This window comes from Micromys minutus (genome assembly GCF_963924665.1).
Source record: "Micromys minutus genome assembly, chromosome: 4".
Taxonomy (NCBI): Eukaryota; Metazoa; Chordata; class Mammalia; order Rodentia; family Muridae; genus Micromys; species Micromys minutus.
This window is the reverse complement of record NC_137973.1, coordinates 49,390,269-49,397,007: the sequence shown is the minus strand read 5'-3', so window position 1 is coordinate 49,397,007 and position 6,739 is coordinate 49,390,269. Positions and strand designations below refer to the sequence as shown.

Genomic DNA, 6,739 nt, shown 5'->3' with positions numbered 1-6,739 from the left:
TATTTTTATATTCCTAAAGAGGTAAAAGGAAGGGCCGGGGAGACAGGTCAGTGGGTAAAGCTGTTGCCTTGTTAGTGTAAGAATTGGAGTTCATCTCCGCAGAGACCAAGGAAAAGCTGGTGAAGAGTAATAGCTAGCTATAATCTCAAAGTAGGGGAGGCAGTGTCAGGGGATGCCCTGGGCAAGCTGGCTAGCCGGAGCCAGAGTAAGCGACCTTGCCTCAGTAATTAAAGTGGGGAGTAATCAAGGATACTTGCCATCAGTTTGGAACAACATTTACATGCACACACATGCACATATACACACGTGCAGAAATGAAAGAGCCTGGTGAAATACTTAAGCAATAAGTGTAGATTTACATTACCTTAGCTGGATGTCCATTGACCCATGCCAGAGTGCAATGGGACATCAGCTCTTTCATTGTCATAACCCAGTAACTGGCAAGGAACATGTGAGGAAAAAAGGACTTATTTTGGCTCATGGTTTGAGGGGACAGAGTCCATCACTGCAGGGAAGGCATGGCATTGAGAACATGTGGTAGCCATTTCTTCATGGCATAGCCAGCAGGAAGCAGAGAAACTAGGCCTAGAAGATGGGCAGAGCTCTGAAGCTCAACTCCTGGCTTCCTCCATCCGTCTCAGCAACCTACCTCTGCTAGCCAGGCTTCACCTCCTGAAAGTTCCACATCCTTCCAGAACAGTATCGCCGGCTGGGGACCAAGTGCTCGAACACAGGAGTCTATGCTTTGTGTCCATGTCATATGGACAACATAGTCCTACACAGTGGCTTGTTTGTGGCTGGTGGACCACTTCATGCATAGTGGTTCCTTATACGACAAGCCCTTCTGGACTTTTTTGTAGATGTGTTAACCCAGCACCAGTATTAGAATTAGAACTAGTATAACCCAGCGCCAGTGCAAAGGAACACTGCAGAGAGGGAGAATTAGATAGACTCAGTGGAGTGAGCGATGTAGTTAGCATTTTGTGAACGTCAAGTAGAAAAATAAGAATGTTCTAGGGATTTCAGTGTGCTTCAAGTACTTTGCTCGTCTGTGGAGGAGGGAAGTTCTGGATTTCTTTGTGCACAAAGTACATAAGGTTATATTTTTCTAAACATTACCTTTATAAAAGTAAAGAATCAAAAGCAGAGAGCCTCAGTTCTGTTTGGATTTGCCTCCATGGTAGTTTCTCGTTGATTGGTTATTAAGGAGCAGGGTAATGAAGGAGTTAGAATGTCCAAATATAAGAAAACAGTAACTGGAAAGGCTGGGGCTTTCTGGTGAATTTTTGGTGCACTCAGAACTGTGAGGAGTCTTTGAGAGCTGAAACTGTGCCTTTATGGGACCTGGTCTTTCAGTGCTGTGAATTGCACTTGCCATCCTGTGGGGGCAGCTTGTGTTCCCCTCCATGCTCCTGCCAAGCCGGGAGCTTTTCTCCCATGCTGAGGCTTTTTCAACCTACTCCCATCCCGTTTTTTGGTCCCTGGGCTGCACAGCCTTAGTAAATGCTACTTGAATGAACAAAGAAAGCTTTGCATTTCAAATCCAAGAATAAACGAGAACAGACACATGAAATGGAGCTGATCCAAATGGTGCGGCGATGTCACGTGCTCAAACACAAAACAGTGCCAAGAATAAGGATTCTGTATGACGTGCGTGAACATAAGAAGCCGTGAAAGTGGCCAGAAGGAATATAAAGAGTTTTATTTAAAATACAAATGTTTGAGTTAAACTAGGAGTTTAGTGGTGACAACCAGCTAGGCCATATCCGCTGTGTGCCAGGAACCATTTTAAGCACTTTACGTGGATTAACCCCTGCTATACCACACAGCATGGACACTAGGTGAAGACCCTTTGAGAACGATGTAATGGTCACCAGGAGAAAAATGTAGTGAGTTGTCTTTTGAGTGCAGGCACACTGGATCACAGATTGTACTTCTCCATGAATTCACTCGTGGCTCTAATGTCACTCTCTGTGACTTAAAACAAGACCTTTGCCAGTTCTTGCCCCGAAACCTCTCTCAAAGTCACAGTAAGTCCAGTCTTTGATTTAGCTTCTCCAGGACTCTATTCCAGCAATAGTCTACCAACCAGTGGATGCTCTTGACTTAGAGATGTTACTCAGATGCAGATGCTGCTAATGTTCAGCCAGCTCCATGTGAATTTACTTTCAAGTACCTTGCTTTCACTCTCAGGATGGAGAGGTGTGTCTGTTCCCATGGGAATGCCTCCAGGAGCCACCAGGGGCTTTCAGGAGAGCAGTGGCAGCACCTGGATTCACACTGTGGGGTGCCTCTTCTAGCTTTAGTTTAGAAGTTGTGCTGGGGGCCACAGAAGACTGGAATAAAGGACCAGGAAGCTGGTGATGGGGAACTTCTCAAAGGCAGGGAGCCTTCCCCCCTTCCCCCAGTGTCCCTCATCTTTATTCTCTAAGGTGATGTATTTTATCTGAGTCCTTTTCATAGTGGCACAGTCAACAGCCTTCTCGGTAGCATATTCTACTACCGTTTTTATTAATGTTTTGGCCAGTAATTTATCTAACTAAAATCTATGGACATTGTTTTATTATTGTTATATTTTGTCTTGTTTGCATAGGACTGGTGGAATGAAATAAAACCTATTGCTTTTGATTGAGGCTGGGAAAGGTATGAGAGTCTCCCTCAGGGTCAGGCTTGTTTGTCATGGATCTCAAAGGGCCTGTGGGTCAGCTTAGGGTAAGAGAAAATGTGCTGTGGTTTGGTCAGAAAGAGCCCTGAGGTTGGGTTCTCCACGTTTGTCATTTGTTACCTGATTCTTCCACCATGCCACACCTTTCCCGCAGTGGTAGACTGGAATTCCTGTGAAACTATGAGCCCAAGTGAGCTTTTCCTCTCTTAAATTGGTTCTGTTGGGGATTTTAATCACGCCAATATGAAAGTAACTGATACCGAATCCTAATGGCTCCTCATTGCAACATCTTCAAAAGTCTCTGCCGATCTTTCCACTGGACTGCTTTTATGCCCCTCCATGTCTGGAGTTGAATTCTCTAGTTAGTTCTACCCAAGCCCCCACCCTCACCTCAGGCTTCTGTAACGTAATTATATTAGAGACTTGGTTTCCTAATAGTGTAGCTTTGTCCATGTGTTTAGCTTTGAATCTCAGGAGGTAGAGATCTGTTTACATACAAGTTTGTTTTGAAGATTGTGTAACTCAAGGCAAATACGTTTTGAATAACATTGTGCAATGCTTGATTAAGCATTTGAGAGCACAGTGGACCAGGGTGGCACAGGCCTATGAGCCCAGCACTTGGTAGGAGAATGTAGGAGGATCAGAGACTTGAGGTCAGTTTTGTCTAGATAGTGATTTGGGGCCATTCTGGATGGCATGAAATCCCAACTCCAAAAACAAAACCAAACACAAACAAACAAGCAAACAATTATACCTCTATACTTCTTAGTCCCTCAAATACCCTAAAATATGTGCATAAATAAACAGTAACATGGTTTCTCTTTTGCTAGGTTTCTTTCACCTACCTGCATATCTAGATCTTTTGTCAAGTTGCCTTTTCCTTCCTGACTTCTAAGCAGCTTGCTACATCCTTCTCTAAAGCATCTTCTCTCATCAGACTACTACAGAAGCTGCTTAACTCTCCACCTTGCTCTTGGTCCTTTCCTTCCTCAATTCATTTTCTAACCATGGAACAGCCAAAAGGACATGTTTGCAGTATATTCAAATACATTTCTAAAAATATACAGAACTCCTAATGCAATATACACAAATAAAAATATGAAAACCTCTTGGTTCCTACAGGTCTACAAAACAAGTCTACATCCCTACAGATGAAATGTGAATTTACATATCAGGATGATATTTATAGCTTTCAAATATTAAAGATGTACTATTAAGCTTTGCTAGGTGAAGTTTAAGAGGATGTATGCTCTGGAGGGTGACTGGTTAGCAAGTAGAAGACAGCTTTGGAATAGACTTAGAGATTCTGCTTCACAAATTTTTCTTTCACAACACTAGGGCAGTGTTAGACAAACATTTGCATCTAGAACGATATTTATTACAGCTGTGTACAGCCTTGGAAGGCAGAGAACAACCTGACCTTCAGTACTTGTTAAATAAGCAATTTGGCATGTCTAGACAACAGGATTTTATGGGGCTATAAAATGACAAGGTTCTTTTTCATTTGTCCTGAAACAGCACAGTAAACATGTATTCCCAACGAAGAACTAACTCTCAAAGCCTCATGTTTATGTAAGGAGGAGAATGTCAGGATGACAGGGGAGAGGGGAATGTACATAACCCAGCAAAAAACCCTGAAGAATGCTGCTAGTGATTGTGGTTGTTGTTGACTTTAGATAGTAAAAGGATTTAACATTTGTGTTTTATTTCTTAAGACAAATATATGATAAGCATACTCTATATACTCTATTGTATGTTATCTGTCATCTATGTATCTCTATATATCATCTATCTAAATGATCTATGTGTCTGTCTGTCTATCATCTATCTAAATCATCTATATTTATTTTTCTGTCTGAGTTAATTTTCTGTTGCTGTGACAAAACACCATGACAAAGGCAAAATTTGTTGGTGCTCAGGGTTCTAGAGGGTGGCTACAGGATCATTTTGGTGAGGAACATGGCCTTGGGCAGGCAGGCATGGCTCTGGAGCGTGCTTGAGAGCTTATGTACTTAAGACAACAGCCATGAGGCAGAGAGAGAGGGAGAGGGAGGGGGGAAGGGGAGGGAGAGAGGGAGAGAGGGAGAGAGGAAGAGAGGGAGAGAGGGAGAGAGGGAGAGGGGGAAGGGGACGGAGAGAGGGAGAGAGGGAGAGAGGGGGAGAGGGAGAGGGGGAGAGAGGGAGAGAGAGAACGCTCTGAATGGGAAACATTGGCTTTTGAAACTTAAAAAACCCCAGTGGTAAACCTACTCCAATAAGGTCATACCTGGTGATCTTTCCAAAACATTTTCACTCACTGGGGGACCAAGTACACAAATAAATGAGCCTATGGGGCCCATTCTCATCAAACCACCAGATTCCACTCTCTGGCTCCTATAGGTTTGCATCCATATCATAATACAAAATGCATTTAGTACAATTTCAAAAGTCCCCATTGTCTTTCACAGTCCCCAGAGTATTTAAAAGTCCAAAGCCTTTTCTGAGACTCAAAACAATCTCTTAACTGTAAGCTCTTGTTAAAAAACAAAACAAAACAAAACCCTGATATACATCTAACATCCCATGGCACAGAAATAGTTCCTCTTCTGAAGGGGAGGAGTGGGGCATAGTGAGGAAATACCAGATCAAAGTGTCATTGAAACCTGGTGGGGCTAATTCCAAATCCTGTAGTTCAACATCCAGTGTCAAGGGGCTTAGATGGTCCCACCCGACCAGAGTTTTTGACTGCAACACCATGTCTCTTTAAGAAAAGACACTCTTTTCTTCTCCAGGAAGTGTGAGCTGGAACTATGTATGAATTGTTTCCTTCCCTTTATTCTTTTTAAAGGTCTATTTGTTTTAATTATCTTTAATACTGTTTTACAGTCCAGTTATTACCCCCTCCAGCTCCAGTCTACCCTCCAACAGTTCTTCATCCCATTCCTCCTCCCTCCTCTGTCTGCAAGAGGAAGTCTCCACCCTCCAACCCACCAGGCCTCCCCACTCCCTGTGACCTCAAGTCTCTCTAAGGGTTAGGCACATCACCTCTCAGTGAGGCCAGACCTGGCAGTCCTCTGCTGTATGTGTGTTGGGGGTCTTGTACCAGTCAGTGTATGCTGCTTGGTTGGTGGCTCAGTGTCTTAGAGTGAGACTTTGGTAAAGGAAGAAAGTAAAATCAATATGTAAAATGCAGATGTTAAATGTGTGACAGTACGTCATCGCGTTACTATTTGTTTTTTAAATCTGTCACTAAAAAAAAAAAAAAAAAAAAAAAAAAAAAAAAAAAAAAAAAACCCTTGAATCTGCTGGTCATGGAAGCTCAGGTCTGTAATTCCAGCACAGGAGGCTAAGGCAGAAACATCATGACCCCAAGGCTAGCCTGAGCTAGTTAGACCGTGTCTCAAAAAAAGACAAAAGGCAAAGCCAAAGAATAGCAACAACAAAAATATGGCTCTTGAAAATTTGTAACTTAGTGAAGAAGAAGAAGAAAAAACTACCCCATATTATTATTTTAAATATCCTGTAAATTGTATTTAGCTATATAACTTTTCAAATTAATTTATTTTCAGGCATTATGTAACCATGGCTTAAAGTATGAAACTAGAGCATGAGAATATATCTCATTTTTTTTCTTTGCTCCAGACCTCTGAGCAGACGATATTGTCAGTTTCACTGTTACATTTCTAAAGATCAAAAATTATTTTTTTTAAAATAATGAAGCAAAAAATAAACCAAAGACCTTTTTTCCTGCACCTTCTGGTTGTGCTAATGGAGAGCTGCCTCTCTTATCTTCCCACAGGACCTCTTGTTTTGAGTTAACATGAGAGAGAATCTTCCTCTTGAGGTTTCAAGGGGAAATGCTAGCCGGCCACTTCAGCTTTCCAGACTATGGGGTTTCAGAGGGAAACACACTTTTCTGATGGAGTGATGTTGGCTCTTTAGCTCCCGAGAGGGCTGGTGGGTTAACTACTGCAGCGCCGGACTGTGTGGATGTTTCCAGTTATCTTACCACGCATGCTCACGAGTCACGGCACTTGTGGTAGTGGCTCCTAGAAACTTCTGTGATGTGTAGTAAGGGTTGAATCAGGCTGTTTT

General features: G+C 42.5%; 1 protein-coding gene across 4 annotated transcripts in view; it reads left to right on the top strand.

Annotated features, from left to right (window-relative positions):
* Positions 1 to 6,739, top strand: part of CDC14A (cell division cycle 14A) — a gene marked incomplete at both ends in the record, with an annotated part of 147,093 nt that overhangs the window by 117,048 nt on the left and 23,306 nt on the right. The window lies entirely within an intron of this gene.